Raw genomic sequence first — 15,372 nt, 5'->3', positions numbered from 1 at the left:
CTTTTTATACCGCTTATATTTAACAACCTGCATTGTCATATACAACTTTTGAAAACAGTTTACATGCAGAACAGGACAGGCAAAAAAAGCAACTTACTTGAAACTCAGTTGATGATGAATGAGAGTCTACTTGATGTTGGGAGGACTCGTCTGGGATCCAGTTGGCCGATTGAAAGATCAAAAGCTCATTTAAGTCCAGGTTCTGCAGCAGATCTGACTAAAATTGAAACACTTTATTTAAAAAACTTCAGTCATTCACTCCAACTCATTCAACAAAAATATCATCCTACTTCGCATCTGCACTTACTTCCGACAGACCCTTCACGTCCTCCAACAGACCCTTCGCATCCTCCAACAGACCCTTCACGTCCTCCAACAGACCCTTCGCATCCTCCAACAGATCCTTCGCATCTGAACTTTCTTCCAACAGACCCCTCTCCTCAGCCTCCTCTTGGCCGTCTGGCAGCTCAGGGGATCCCACCGTCTGCATCCCTTCAATGAAAACCGTATCAAACATAAATAAATACAACTTAATGACTTAGGCAAGTCTTTTGTCACTGTACTTTGTCTTAACTGTTTCCAATTACCGTGTATGGGTAAGTTGTACTCATAAAGAGCCGTCTGGTGGAAAACCATCCTCTTCACCATGTTTTTCTTATCAATTGTTATGCTCTGTGGGTGCTGTGTGAGAATCTTTGCTGTCCCCGGGCTGATGAAGGCCTTCTGCACCTGGAAAAATAAAAACATATACAAATAAGAGCTCAAATATATTGCTGTTCATGTAGCTCATCCTGCTTGTATGTTCCAATTTGTTAAATTGGAGTGCTCTTACACCAGGAGTGACTGCCACAGGAAATCTGTCCTTCTGTGGGAAATAAATCAGAATTGTTAAAGAAAAGGTAAAGCTATATTTAACTCCTAAAGGCCAGCCTTCTAGCACCTTCCCAAAGCTAATTTGATTTCAGGGGCCACATAGGGGTCCAAAACTACAACTAAATTCCCGCACGGCACGCACACTTAACTAACCCCAAACACTGATAAAGGTTATCATTTAGATTTTTGGACACCTAAAACACCCTTTATCACTTGTACAAAATGATAAAGATCCAATTTCTGTATATAAGTCCCTTTTTATTGTAAAAATGTTACCCCATTTCTAAACGTGTCTGATTTCAAAAAAATAAATACAGTATATATATTTTTCTTAACTATTTTAGTCATTTGTGTCAATTATACTCACAATGGGTGTATTGAGTGTAACAGGACTCAGAGGAACTATGGCGCCAGGGGCGGCGCTGGCCCAAAAAAGGTTGAGAACCACTCAACTAAAGAAATGTGATTTGGGTTTTTGGTCCCTCCGTGCCCTACTTTTTGCTTGCAGGTGTGGCATATTGCAAACTTGTTATCTTTTGCACATGCGCTGAAGAATTTCCAAACAGCTGACATGTTGCAGGTTAACTAACGAGGTTCCCTACACTACCTTAATGAACCGCGGGACAAAGGTCATACGTCCCACTAGGGCGTTAGGGAAAAACGGGCCGATTTTCGACCTACCCTACGAGGCCTTTGCGGGGCTTCCAGGCTAACGCGCGGTGCGAAAACCGCTCCGCTGGGACCCTGGGGGGCCGCTGTGCGATTCTTTTTTAAAAGTTTTTTTTAAAGTTTTTTTTTTTTTAAATGTTTCCCATTTGTCAGTTTTTGATTTCCGGCCACCAGGGGGCAAAGGACACGGGACGTGCGGGAACAATACTGACATTTGTCATACTGACACCAGAGCCACTTTCTGACTTTTCGCCCTTATATATTTGCATCAGAAAGTCACCCAAATGTCATTGTCGGATGGGAAACATTCTGACATTTGGGGTTGACGGATGGGATACATTCTGACATTTGGGGGCGAGTAATTGGAAACATTCTGACGTTTGGGAGGGAGTAATGGGAAACAATCTGACATTTGCCAGGGGACATATGGCACACGTATTTGCCGAATGGCCCAAAATGCAGCCAGGAATGCCAGGTTTTGCTCCAGGACCCCCATGGTCCACCATAAACCCCAGTAAGTGGCTCTAAGTCTGGGTTAACGTTCTCCATGTCACCCATGGTCCATCCTAAGCCCCAGTGAGAGGCTCTAAGTCTGGGTTAACTTACTCCATGACCCCCACACTCCTTCATAACCCCAACTAGGAGGCTCCAGGAGTGAGTCTCGACCTCCAGGCCCACCATCCTCCCTCTTCACCCCAAAAAACCCTCTCCTGCCCTGGGTCTCGAAAAACTGACATGCCTCATACTTATGAATGGGTGTTCTGTATTCTCAATTGTCCTGACTTCCGTGTCAGAATGTTCCCCTGGTGTCCACTGCCATTTGGGTTACAAACTGACATGGCATTTGGGACATTGGGCATACTTATATGCATGACAAATGTCAGTTTTTAAAGATAGGGGTTTTTAACATTTCTCTGGAGTTACAAATGCGTAACCATGGTTCTAAATACCCTGTTTTTAAATCCCCATAAAACCACTTTGCAATGAGTTATGAGTTTGAAATTTGGATAGGTTGTAGAATAGAGGGTGCTCTACTTAAACAAATTGGATCCAGCTCCATAGTCTGTTCCTAAAAGAAATGACAGCCATGAATCTGGGTTCCATTCAGTTTATGAGAAATGGCAGTTCTGAAGTACATTGTGTTTCTATGTTTATTCAGAGTGCTAGAGGGTTGGAACCTTGTCCGTTTCAAATGTGAGCTCACAAAGAATAAATGCTAGCAATATGGGGTTTCTAGCTGCATCGTAGGGTGTATTTCCCGACCCTAATTGGCCTTAATTGGCAATTGCAAGAGAAACACTGACACACCTCATACTTATGATAGGGGGTCCTGTATTCCCAAATGTCCTTACCACCGTGTCAGAATGTTCCCCTGGTGTCAACTGACATTTGGGAAACAAACTGCCAGGGCAGTAAGGACTTTGGGGAATCATTAGTACCCTTTCAAAAGTATGGCAAATGTCAGTTTTTCAACATATGTGTTTTTAAGTGAGGTTTTATGGTCCCCATAAAACCACTTTGCAATGAGTTATGACTCTGAAATTTGGATATGTTGTAGATTAGAGTGCTCTAATCTCAAATGTGGGCCTGTGTTGAGAATACCTGACCAATTTTGTGTTCAAAGCCTCATGTTAAGGCTAATCATTCTCATTATAATGGCAGTGTCATTGTTAGTGAGGAAGGACAAGAGAGTGAATGAATTTGAAAAGAGGACCTTGTATTTGACAAAAAATTAAAAAAAAATAAAAACATTTGAAAAATACAATATAAGAAAATGAATCTTAACATCTACAAAAAATTTATCTTAACATACTAAAATAGAACATCTAATAAACACAAAATGAATCTTAACAAACTAAGATAAAACATCTAACAAAAAAGGAAACTTAAAATGAAAAAAGGGGATACGGCTCCAGGTCCATTTCCTGCTCCTCTAATATAAACAAAGGTGGCTGCTCCCCTATTGGGTCCAGCTGTGGAGGCTGTAGGGGCAGCTGTGGAGGCTGTAGGGGCAGCTGTGGAGGCTGAGGGGGCAGCTACGGAGGCTGAGCGGGCAGCTGCGGAGACTGTAGGAGCAGCTGCAGAGGCTGAAGGGGAAGCTGCAGAGGCTGTAGGCCCAGCTGCTGAGGATGGTCCTCAATTTCCACCTCAATGCTGCTGGTGTCTCCTGTCTTTGGTCATCAAATAAATAAAAAATAATTAGCATTATTTTGACACTCAATGGTATATTTCTAAACTTCCAGCAATCCAAACTCACCCTGCCAGACGCCAGAGCCTGGCTACGGTGGAGCCTCTTTGCCAGCTTCTGGCTTTTTGTTTGCAATATTCCAAGCTCCCTCTTCATCCGTCATAGTCTAATAAGCACGGTGTCTTTCCCCTGGCTCAGATCGGTTAAATCAAAGGTAAACAAAAGATGCGCTATACTAAACAACCTAATTAGAATTAAAACGACTGCAACGATTGAACAAAATAGGAAAATTAGATGTGGACTATTAAATATTAGATCTCTGTCTTCTAAAGTAGTATTGGTAAATGATTTGATATCGGATAATAAAATTGATTTATTTTGTCTTACTGAAACTTGGCTGGGCAATGAAGAATATGTTAGTCTAAATGAAGCCACTCCTCCCAGTCATATTAATACTCAAATTCCTAGAGGCTCAGGCCGAGGAGGGGGAGTTGCAGCCATCTTTGATTCAAGCCTGTTAATTAATCCTAAACCTAAACTAAATTATAACTCGTTTGAGAGTCTTGTTCTTAATCTTCAACATCCAAAATGGAAAACATTACAGCCAATTATATTCGTTGTTATTTACAGGGCTCCAGGTCCGTATTCAGAATTTTTATCTGAATTCTCAGAGTTTTTATCATGTTTAGTCCTTAAATCAAAGTACTTATTGTAGGTGATTTTAATATCCATGTGGACGTTGACAATGATAGCCTTAGCACTGCTTTCAACTCATTATTGGATTCAATCGGTTTCAGTCAGAGTGCACAAGGCGACGCACTGTTTTAACCACACCCTCGACCTTGTGCTGGCATATGGTATTGAAATTGAGGATTTAATATTTCCGCAGAATTCGGTATTATCAGATCATTCTTTAATTACTTTCGAATTCTTACTACCTGACTATACTAAATTAGATAAAGACTTCTACACTAGATGCCTATCTGACAGTGCTATAGCTAAATTTAAGGAAGAGATTCCAACAGCATTTGACTCTTTGTCATGCCTTAACATAACAGAGGACCTTTATGTTAACCTCAGTCCCTCTCAAATTGATACATTTGTAGACGGTGCTACGACCTGCCTACGGACGACTTTAGACTCCGTTGCTCCCCTCAAAAAGAAGATGATGAAGCAAAGGAAACTAGCACCTTGGTATAACTCCCAAACTCGCAAATTAAAACAAATCTCGCGAAACCTCGAAAGTAAATGGCGTTCCACCAAAGTGGAAGAATCTCGTTTGGATTGGCAAGAAAGTCTCAAAACCTATAGGAAGGCCCTAAGAAAGGCCAGATCAGACTATTACTCATCACTAATAGAAGAAAATAAGAACAACCCAAGGTTTCTTTTCAGCACTGTAGCCAGGCTGACAGATAGTCACAGCTCTACTGAGCCATATATTCCTCTAGCTCTGAGTAGTGATGACTTCATGAGCTTCTTTAATGATAAAATTATAACAATTAGAGATAAAAATCTATCACCTTTTGCCCTCAACTTCTAACGGTTCATCTTTAAACGCAGGAACGCTAGAAAGAACGACTATTCCCGACATATACTTAGACTGCTTTTATCCTATAGACCTTCAACAATTAATGTTAAAGATATCCTCAGCTAAGCCATCTACCTGTCTCTTAGATCCCATCCCAATGAGACTACTCAAAGAAGCGTTACCCGTGGTTACCACTTCATTACTAGATATGATCAATATGTCCTTATTAACAGGTTATGTACCGCAGTCATTTAAAATAGCTGTGATAAAACCTCTTCTGAAAAAAAACACCCTCGATCCTGAGGTCTTAGCAAACTATAGACCTATATCTAACCTTCCCTTTCTATCCAAGATCCTTGAGAAGGTAGTTGCTAATCAGTTATGTGATTTTCTACATAGCAATAGTTTATTTGATGACTTTCAATCAGGATTTAGAAAGAATCATAGCACAGAGACGGCACTGGTGAAAATTACTAACGACCTTCTAACTGCTGCAGACAAAGGACTTCTCTCCATTCTTGTTTTACTAGATCTTAGTGCTGCATTTGACACTATTGACCATACCATCCTGTTACAGAGACTGGAACACTTAGTTGGCATTAAAGGAATCGCACTAAGCTGGTTTAAGTCCTATTTCTCTGAGCGATCCCAATTTGTTAACATTAACGATAAACCCTCCAAGCACGCTAAAGTTAGCCATGGCGTTCCTCAAGGCTCAGTGCTTGGACCTATTCTATTTTCCTTATATATGCTTCCTCTAGGTAATGTTATTAAGAAACACTCAATTAACTATCACTGTTACGCAGACAACACCCAATTATATCTGTCAATTAAGCCAGAGGAAAGTGGTCAGCTAGCTAAACTTCAAGCGTGTATTAAAGATATAAAATCCTGGATGACCCACAATTTCCTGATGTTAAACTCAAACAAAACTGAAGTTATTGTGATGGGACCAACGCACCTCCGAACTTCATTATCTAAAGATATAGCTACTCTGGATGGTATTGCCCTGGCCTCCAGCACTACTGTCAGAAATGTAGGAGTTATTTTCGATCAGGATATATGCCCACTTAAAACAAACCTCAAGAACAGCCTTTTTCCATCTTCGTAACCTTGCCAAAATTAGGAATATTCTGTCTCAAAACGATGCTGAAAAACTAGTCCATGCATTTGTTACTTCCAGGCTAGACTACTGTAATTCCTTACTATCAGGTTGCTCAAATAAGTCCCTTAAGACTCTCCAGCTGATCCAGAATGCTGCAGCACGTGTTCTGACGAGAACTAAGAGAAGAGATCATATTTCTCCTGTATTCTCCTGCTTCTCTGCATTGGCTTCCTGTGAAATCTAGGATTGAATTTAAAATCCTCCTCCTGACCTACAAAGCTCTAAATGGTCAAGCACCATCATACCTAGAAGAGCTCTTAGTACCTTATAGAAACAAACTGCCAGGGCAGTAAGGACTTTGGGGAATCATGAGTTCCCTGTCAAATGCATGGCAAATGTCAGTTTTGATACATAGAGGTTTTAAATGTATGAAAATTCAACAGAAACAGTGTTTTGGGCCCTGAGGAGATTTTCCAATGGCTAGAAAATCACTTGTAAATGGCTTTTAACTCTGAAATTTGGATATGTTATACAGGATAAGCTTCTCAACTAGACCCAGCTGGTTCCATGTGTCTAGAGTGTCCCTGAACAAAGTTCTCTTTCCAGAGGGTCTACATACTTGTTCTTTGGCATCCCGGTTCAGGGCCTTGTACCGCATGTGTGGTGCAAAATTCAGGTAGTTTGAGCAACAATCTTTGGAAGAAATGGCAACCTCCATATACACTTTAAAACTGACATGCCTCATACATGTGACAGGACATTCTGTATTCCCAAATGTCCTGACCGACATGTCAGAAAGTTACCCTGGTGTCAACTGCCATTTGGGAAACAAACTGCCACGGCAGTGAGGACTTTGGGGAATCAAGTGTTCCCTGTCAAATGTATCACAAATGTCAGTTTTTATAGATGGAGCTTTTAAGTGTGTGGAAATTCAGCAGAAACAGTGTTTTGGGCCCTGAGGAGATTTTCCAATGGCTATAAAATCACTTGTAAATAACTTTTAACTTAGAAATTTGGATATGTTGTACAGGATTTTTTCATCTCCTTTCATCAAGATGGCCGCAGCGTGAGTGAGCCGGTCTGAGTCATGGTCTGCTTGCTTTTGTCTTTTTAATTTTGTGGCTATGCTTGGCTTGATATTAGTTACATTTAACAAAATAGTGTGACTAACTTAACAAGGCACGTGATTTGCTTGATGAATGGACATATTTACTTTTGTTATCTTTAAAAAAAATAAAATCATCAACTATTGACCAAACAATGGATACTATCCAAATGAAGTCTCTGCACGATACCATTCATCAGGTTAAACAGGATCTAATGACTTATTTCGACACTAAAGTTGATCCGATTTTTGGCACACTGAGTGGTATGGAGAGATCCCTATCCACATAGGGGGATCATGTGTCACTGCTTGAACAACGTGTCGGAGTAAACGAGGACAATATGACCGATCTCTCTACCCGAGTCAAACAACTCGAAACTGATAACAAATACCTGGCTGATAAGGTTGAGGATCTGGAAAATCGGAGCAGATCTGCAAATCTCCGCTTTCTCGGGATACCAGAGGCTGCAGAAGGCCTCAACATTCTGGAATTTATGGCTGGTCTGATTCCTCAACTCCTTGGTAAAGATGACTTTCCCATACCGCCGGCTATCGAGAGGGCACACCGCACTTTTGTCCACAAAGTCCGCTCACACGGGAGTCCCAATCCTAGGCCTATCCTGATTAAGTTGCTGCATTTCCAGAATAAATTAAAGATTCTTCGCCTAGCTCGTGAAAAAAAAGATTTGACTCTTGATGGCAGCCGCATCTTCATTTATCCGGACTATAGCGCTGACTTGACGAGGAAACGTAAAGCCTTCGTCACAGTTAAACGGAGGCTTCGGGAGTTGGGTCATGAATATTCTCTTCGTTATCCCTGCACTCTAAGTGTTGTGGTTGAAGGAGAAAAGCAACTATTCACTGATCACAAAGCGGCTGAGGCTGCCTTCATGGCACCTATGGACTCCTCCATGAGCTCTTCTGGTTAGGTAGCTCAGTAAACTTTCTTCTTTTTTTTTTTTTTTTTTTTTTTTCCTATATTGTTGTTTGCTTCCTTCTTTTTTTTTTTTTTTTTTTTTCTTATTTTGTTATGTTCTTGTCGCAGCCATTTCATTTTATTTTATTATGAACTAATTATGATTACTAACTTAATGCAGTTGTATTTAAAACGTTTTCTTTGGTATCTTGGCTGTTAATTTAAGTTAATATATGAAGTAGATACGGTAGTATTTGCCGTAAACTGTCTAACTACCGAAAAACGGAAGTATAGTGTCGTGAAAAGTCATACTGACTGTATTATGTATTTTCTCCTGTATTTGGGAGTCATATTTTGTTATTTCTTTTAAGGATTAAGGATTTTCTTTTCTTTTTGGTTGTCTTAATTTGATTAAACTAAGTATTACATAAAAATATGCATTTTCTATTTTTGTATTTATTTTCCTGTATGAAGTTAGAGACTACCTTTATTATTAAAATCAAGTATTTTTCTTTAATATCTCAACTCATGTTCGGTCTTTGAGCCACCTTAATATTTTTTCTTTGAAGCAGGCCAAGATCAGAAGGGATTTCTTTCTTTTTTCTTTCTCTTTTTCTTATTTCTTTGTTTTACTCACCAAAAACCTGGGCATGGTGACCAGGGTAAAAAGGCTAGTCTTGGTTTTGTTTCTTGTTGTTTTGTCTTGTCTTTGTGTGTATGAATTTGTTAAGTATTTTGTTGTTTTTTGTGTGTTTTATTGTTATTGTTTTTTTAGTAATTTTGAGTCCTACAAATTACTTCCTTTGACCTTTTCTGTTTCATTATGTTTGATCAGTGGTTTTATTTTCTTAAACTTTAAATATCAAACTGGATGGTGATAAAGGTCTGAAAATAATTCATTTAAACATAAGAAGTCTTCTACCTAAAATTGACATGCTTAGAGCATGGGTAGAACAGTATAAACCTGCTATTGTTACTTTGTCTGAAACCTGGCTTACTAACAAAATATCTAATAACGAAATTGAACTTGCTGATTATGTTTTATATAGGGTTGATAGAGGTGCAAGAGGAGGCGGTGTATCTACATATGTGTCTTCTAATTTGGTCTCAGAGTTAATTATTCCAGATATTGAACCTCTGCATTTTGAGTGCATTTTTGTAAAAATAACTCTGCATGCGAATAAGTATATAACTATTGGAAATATATATCGACCTCCATCTGCACCTGCTGAATCTATAAATTATATGATTTCTACTATTAATTCTATTAAATTCATAAACGAAATTATACTATTAGGTGATTTTAACAAAAATTGGCTTGATAAATCTGCTGCTAAAGATAAGAACAGTTTTGGAAATCTGAATTTAACCCAGTTAATCAGTGAACCTACCCGTGTTACACCAACGTGTCAGTCTCTGCTTGATTGGATACTAGTCTCTCATCCAAATAGATTCCTAAAATCAGGAATTATGTCTGACTGTTTTAGCGATCATGCAATTGTGTACTGTATATTGAAAATTAAACTGCTTAAATTACCTCCTAAACTAATTAATATTAGACAATACAATAAACTAAATTTAGATTATTTTATTAATGATATAATTTCAATCAACTGGGATAGGTATCAGTTAATTCCAAATGTTCAAGATGCGTGGGATTTTTTATTTTCTGAATTGAATACAGTTATTGACAAACATGCTCCTCTGAAAACTAATAAAGTAAAAGGTAGGCACCTTCCCTGGATAAGTGCTGATTTAATTAGACTTTTCAGGCAGAGAGATGCTGCCTGGGCCATATTTCATAAGTCTAAGAACCCTGCTGATTGGGATGATTATAGGAGGTTACGAAATTTAAGTAAAACTATGACTAGAAATGCCAAATCTAACTATTATAAAGAATCTCTTATGGAAGACTTCAAAAATCCTAAACAATTTTGGTCCAAGATAAAATCAATAACTAAAATCTGTACCTAAGCAAATTAAATTTAATAATGAAATCTTACAAGAACCTCTTTTAATGGCCCAAGCCTTTAATACTCACTTTTCATCAGTCTCTTCTGTATTTCCTGAATCATCTATTTGCGGTAATTTACAACCTAATAAATCACTGACTATTAACAGTATATTTTCTTTTAGGCGTATCACACCTGTTGAGGTACAGACTGTTATTAATGATCTTAAAATGAGTCCTGGTTCTGGGTTGGATGGTATCGAAGCTAGATTCTTAAAATTATCATCTCATGTACTTATGTATCCTTTATGTGATCTTTTTAATATGTCTTTGTCTACCTATGAATTACCCAATATCTGGAAATGTTCACGTATTATTCCTTTACATAAAGGAGGCGAGGTACTAGATTTGAACAACTATAGACCAATTTCTATTATCAGCTCTGTTGTTAAAGTGTTCGAAAAATTTATTTATAATCAATTGTCATGTTATCTTAATGAAAACAATATCCTTTCCCCTTTTCAGTCTGGTTTTCGTTCTAATCACTCTACAACTACTGCACTGCTAAAACTAACCAACGATATTCTTACCGCCTCGGACAATTTGGAACTAACTGGTGCTATTTTCATTGATTTGACAAAGGCTTTTGATTTGGTCAGTCATTACATTCTTCTAGATAAACTTTACGCTATTGGCCTTTCACGCTCTGCGTTACTTTGGTTTAACTCATATCTTCACAATAGAAAACAATGTGTTGTTATTAATGGAATCAAATCTGACACTCTAACTGAGCAGTGTGGTGTGCCTCAAGGATCAATACTTGGTCCACTTCTTTTTTCCATATTTATTAATGATCTTCCTTCTATCTGTAAGTGTTCTGTTCAGCTTTATGCTGATGATACGGTTATATACACTTCACATACAAGTTTAGTACAGATTGAAACAGATTCACAGTCTGATTTTAATAACTTACAAAACTGGCTTGCATTAATAAGTTACTTCTCAATAAAACCAAAACACATACTATGATTTTTGGCACTCGACAGAACATTAAACTTAAATACAAATCACATTTATTTCATATTTCTTGTCTTGATGGCATTACATTGCAGAAAGTTGACCATATTGAATACCTGGGCTTATACTTTGACTCTGAACTTTCTTTTAATTATCATATTGATCATATTGTACATACATTGAATTATAGTCTTAGTCTTCTTTTCCGTTCAAGAAACTGTTTTCCATTTAAGGTCAGAAAAAGAATTGCCCTTCAACTTATATTGCCAATAATGGATTATGCTGATTCAGTGTACTGCATTGCTTCTAATTCCTCTCTTACTCCTCTTACTAGAGTGTATAATAGATTGTGTAGATTTATTCTTAACTGTGCATTTACAACTCATCACTGTATAATGTATGAACTTCTTGACTTGCCCACACCATTTATAAGAAGACAGATTCATTGGTTGCACTTTGTCTTTAAGTGTGTTCATTTCAATTATCCTATTTATCTAAAACAGTTTTTGGTTCCTTTTTCCTCCACTCATCATTTAAGACATACTGTACAGCTTTTCTTTTCAGTACCTCATGTTTCTAAGTCTAGATCAAAAAATGCTTTTATGTTTAAACACCTTCTGATTGGAATAACTTACCAGTAAATATTCGCTCCATTTCAACTTTCAGACTGTTCAAACATGCCTTGGCAATTCATTTTCATACTAACTGTACATGTAGACTTTAATTCTCTCCAGTTGTATCTTATTCTTCACTTTTTAGCTTGGCAACAACTTACTAAAAAATCAGGACGGGGCCTGCTTTGGAAAACCAAAAACACACCTATTTTATATACGCTTTCCAAGCCTGTGAAGCCTAAAAGGCCGAAACCCCCTTATCGTGTTGTTTTTCTGAAATACATAGCTTTCTGGCTTTAAATGATGTTGGACCTTGTTCTACAAAGTACACCACATGTGTGGGCCAAATTTGGGGTCTCTGGGACGATATCCTGAGAAAATATGAACATTCATATACTCAAAGTTAAAGTAAAACGACCTCTTGACCTTTAAAGAGGTGTTAGGGCACCTTATCAAGCACCCAGAGGCCCCAAATTAATGTCAGCTCTTCAGTCCAACACCCCCTTCAAGGCTGCAGAGGTTCCAGCTGCCTATCTCAATTGAAAAACTTAAAGAAACAGTGAAATGACTTGCATTTGACGTTTGGGTGACTTTCTGACATTCAAGTCATTTCACTGATTTGTTTGCCTATTAATTGAGTCAAAATGCACGAAACTTTGGAAATTCGTAAAGGGTGTTGCAATGAAGGACTGACATGAATTTGGTGCCTCTAGGTGCTTTCCAAGGTGCCCTAAAAGCCATTTAGAGGTCAAAAGGTCGCCATGTTCCCTTTATGACAAAAAAATTAAAATCATCATATCTTCCCAGTATATGGTCCAACGGACCCCAAATTTTGCACACACATTCATAAATGGGCCTAAAACAGAAAATCTAAGGATGATGATGGGGTGCAAACCATAGAGTCTGACAACCTCTGCAAATATTGATGAAAAAGCCGCAGCCCTGATTTTTTAATATGCTGTTGCCAGGCCCAAACGCATTACATGTTAGCAATTTCAACTCTCTAGCCGTTAGCATGCCTGCGCGGGAAGCGGGACAGCTCCCATTACATTCTAATGGGAAATTTTTATTAGGGTAAATGAATGGTAAATAATAGCCAAATGTCAGATTTTCAAATGATCATAGCTAGTCAGAATATTGATCAATTTGCTTGGAAATCATACCGCACACGACTTATCACTCCCATAAAATGTATTTCAAAGGGCATATCCGTAGACCCTCTGGAGAGCCATCTCCTTCCAGGAACGTCCTATGGAGATGAAACTGATTGCATCTTGTAATATGCGATACTGTACAACATATTCCAATTTCATAGCTGTAGCTCATTTACAATTGTTTTTATAGAGATTAAGCAATAACCCAAAAGCCTCACCTCAACATTTCAAGCAGCCAGGACCACCAAATCGCTATCAGTTATTCTCTAGAAGCCCACGATTGAGGTGGAATAGGTTTCAAGCCTCTAGCTGTATGAAAATCCATAAAACTCCAGGATCATAATTCATAACTGACACCTGTCATACATTGAATGGGAACACAGTATTCCCAAATGTCCTGACCGCCGTGTCACAAAGTTACCCTGGTGTCAAGAAGTGACCCTGGTATCCCACTGCCATTTGGGAAACAAACTGCCATGGCAGACTGACAATTGGGTATTCAGAATTCCTTGTTAAAAGTATGAAGGATGTCAGTTTTTGAACTTTGGCAGATGTTTGTTGCGACCAGTTTTTCTAAACCCCACAAAAAGACGTGGAAATGATCTACGATGATGATTTTTTTGGCACGCTAGATAATTTGAGCTGCTCTACAAGACAGTCTCCTTTTCAGCTTCCTAGTGGCAACTTTTGGCAATGTGTGCTCTATTTGGCGATTTGATGTCAAGGCCACGACAGCCTAGACTGGCTGTGCACCCTGCGTGAATCTAGTCCGGATTAGAGGTGTTTTGGACATTTCGTCCGTAGTAGTGAACTTTTGTGCTGATACCGTGCACCGGGACCCGTAGCTGACACTGTCAGTCCCATTCCCATTTTTTTAGGATGTTATTTTGACCCAGTTGGACATAGTGTACGTGATTGCATAGTATTGGCCCTTTTGTCAGTCCTTATCCAATTTGTCAGGGTCATATCTGGACCCAGTTGGACACAGTGTACATGTTTGCATAGTATCTGCCCTTTCGTCAGTCTTTTTCCCATTTGTCAGTGACATATTTGGACTCAGATGGACATGATCTATATGTTTGGATTGAATTGACCCTTTTGTCAGTCACTTTCCCATTTGTCAGTGTCATATTTGGACTCAGATGGACATATTCTATATGTTTGCATTGTATTGACCCATTTGTCAGTGTCATATTTGGGGGCTGTGGGCCCTGGAGGTCAATACCCAGACATAGAGGCACTAACTGGGCTATGAGAGAAGCAAGGGGGTCATGGAGCATGTTTACCCAGGCTTAGAGCACTATCTGGGGCATGAGAGAAGCAAAGGGGTCATGGAGCATGTTTACCCAGGTTTAGAGCACTATCTTGGGCATGAGAGGTAGCATGGAGGCCATGGAGCTTTGTATTGACCCATTTGTCATTCTGTTTCCCAATAGGAAGATGGAGCGTGACACCCCCAGCAGGATTTTGCACGCAAGCGCAGTCGGCGTTGAAATGTCCTTAAGTCTGCCAAAAATCCTGCGCGATGTATGGCAAATGTCGAGCACATTGCCACCGTGTCAACTTTCTGCCGTGTCCCTATAAGTGCCCATTGATTTTGACTGACATTAGCCCTATATTCCCTACATGTGCGAGAATAGTGTGACACGCGCTTCACACCGTGAGTGGGTATGCGCCACACACGGTGGAGAAGTTGAGAGAAAGGAAAAAGAGACCGTGCTGTGGCGTCTGTGTGCGTGTGTCCTTGAGAACTGTAACTCGTATAACTTCTGTTGTCAGTTAATTGTTGCGTTGACCGGCATGAAATGGGCATGTGTCAGCTATCCTGACCGGTGTATCTACCCCGATCGTTAGGATCCGGGGATCGTGGCATAACACCCTACCCCCCGAGTAGGACTCTGGAATAGAGTCAAAAGTCTGCAGGTAATCACTCCGCGGATGGACACTCCGGCCGACATGTCCTGGCAGCCAAGAGCCCATGTGCACACAGGTAAACTTGGCGAAACCAGGTCACACTACCACTGAAACCATCTGCTAGCCACCAGAGAACATTCCTACCCCGCCAAGAAACCACTGACCAGAACCCAGCACCGAAATAGCAGGTAACGTATCCAGGGAAGGCATCCAGACTGGCACTAAGTCCCATTGTCAAAGCCATCCCGGAGTCCGAGGCCTGCCTACCGACTACCAGTCGTAAGCCATTGTGTCCGTGAGACTCCCGCCCAAGACCCATCACACTAAAAGAACAGCGC

The sequence above is a fragment of the Perca fluviatilis genome, chromosome 14 (assembly GCF_010015445.1).
Source record: "Perca fluviatilis chromosome 14, GENO_Pfluv_1.0, whole genome shotgun sequence".
Lineage (NCBI taxonomy): Eukaryota > Metazoa > Chordata > Actinopteri > Perciformes > Percidae > Perca > Perca fluviatilis.
This window is presented reverse-complemented; position numbering follows the sequence as displayed.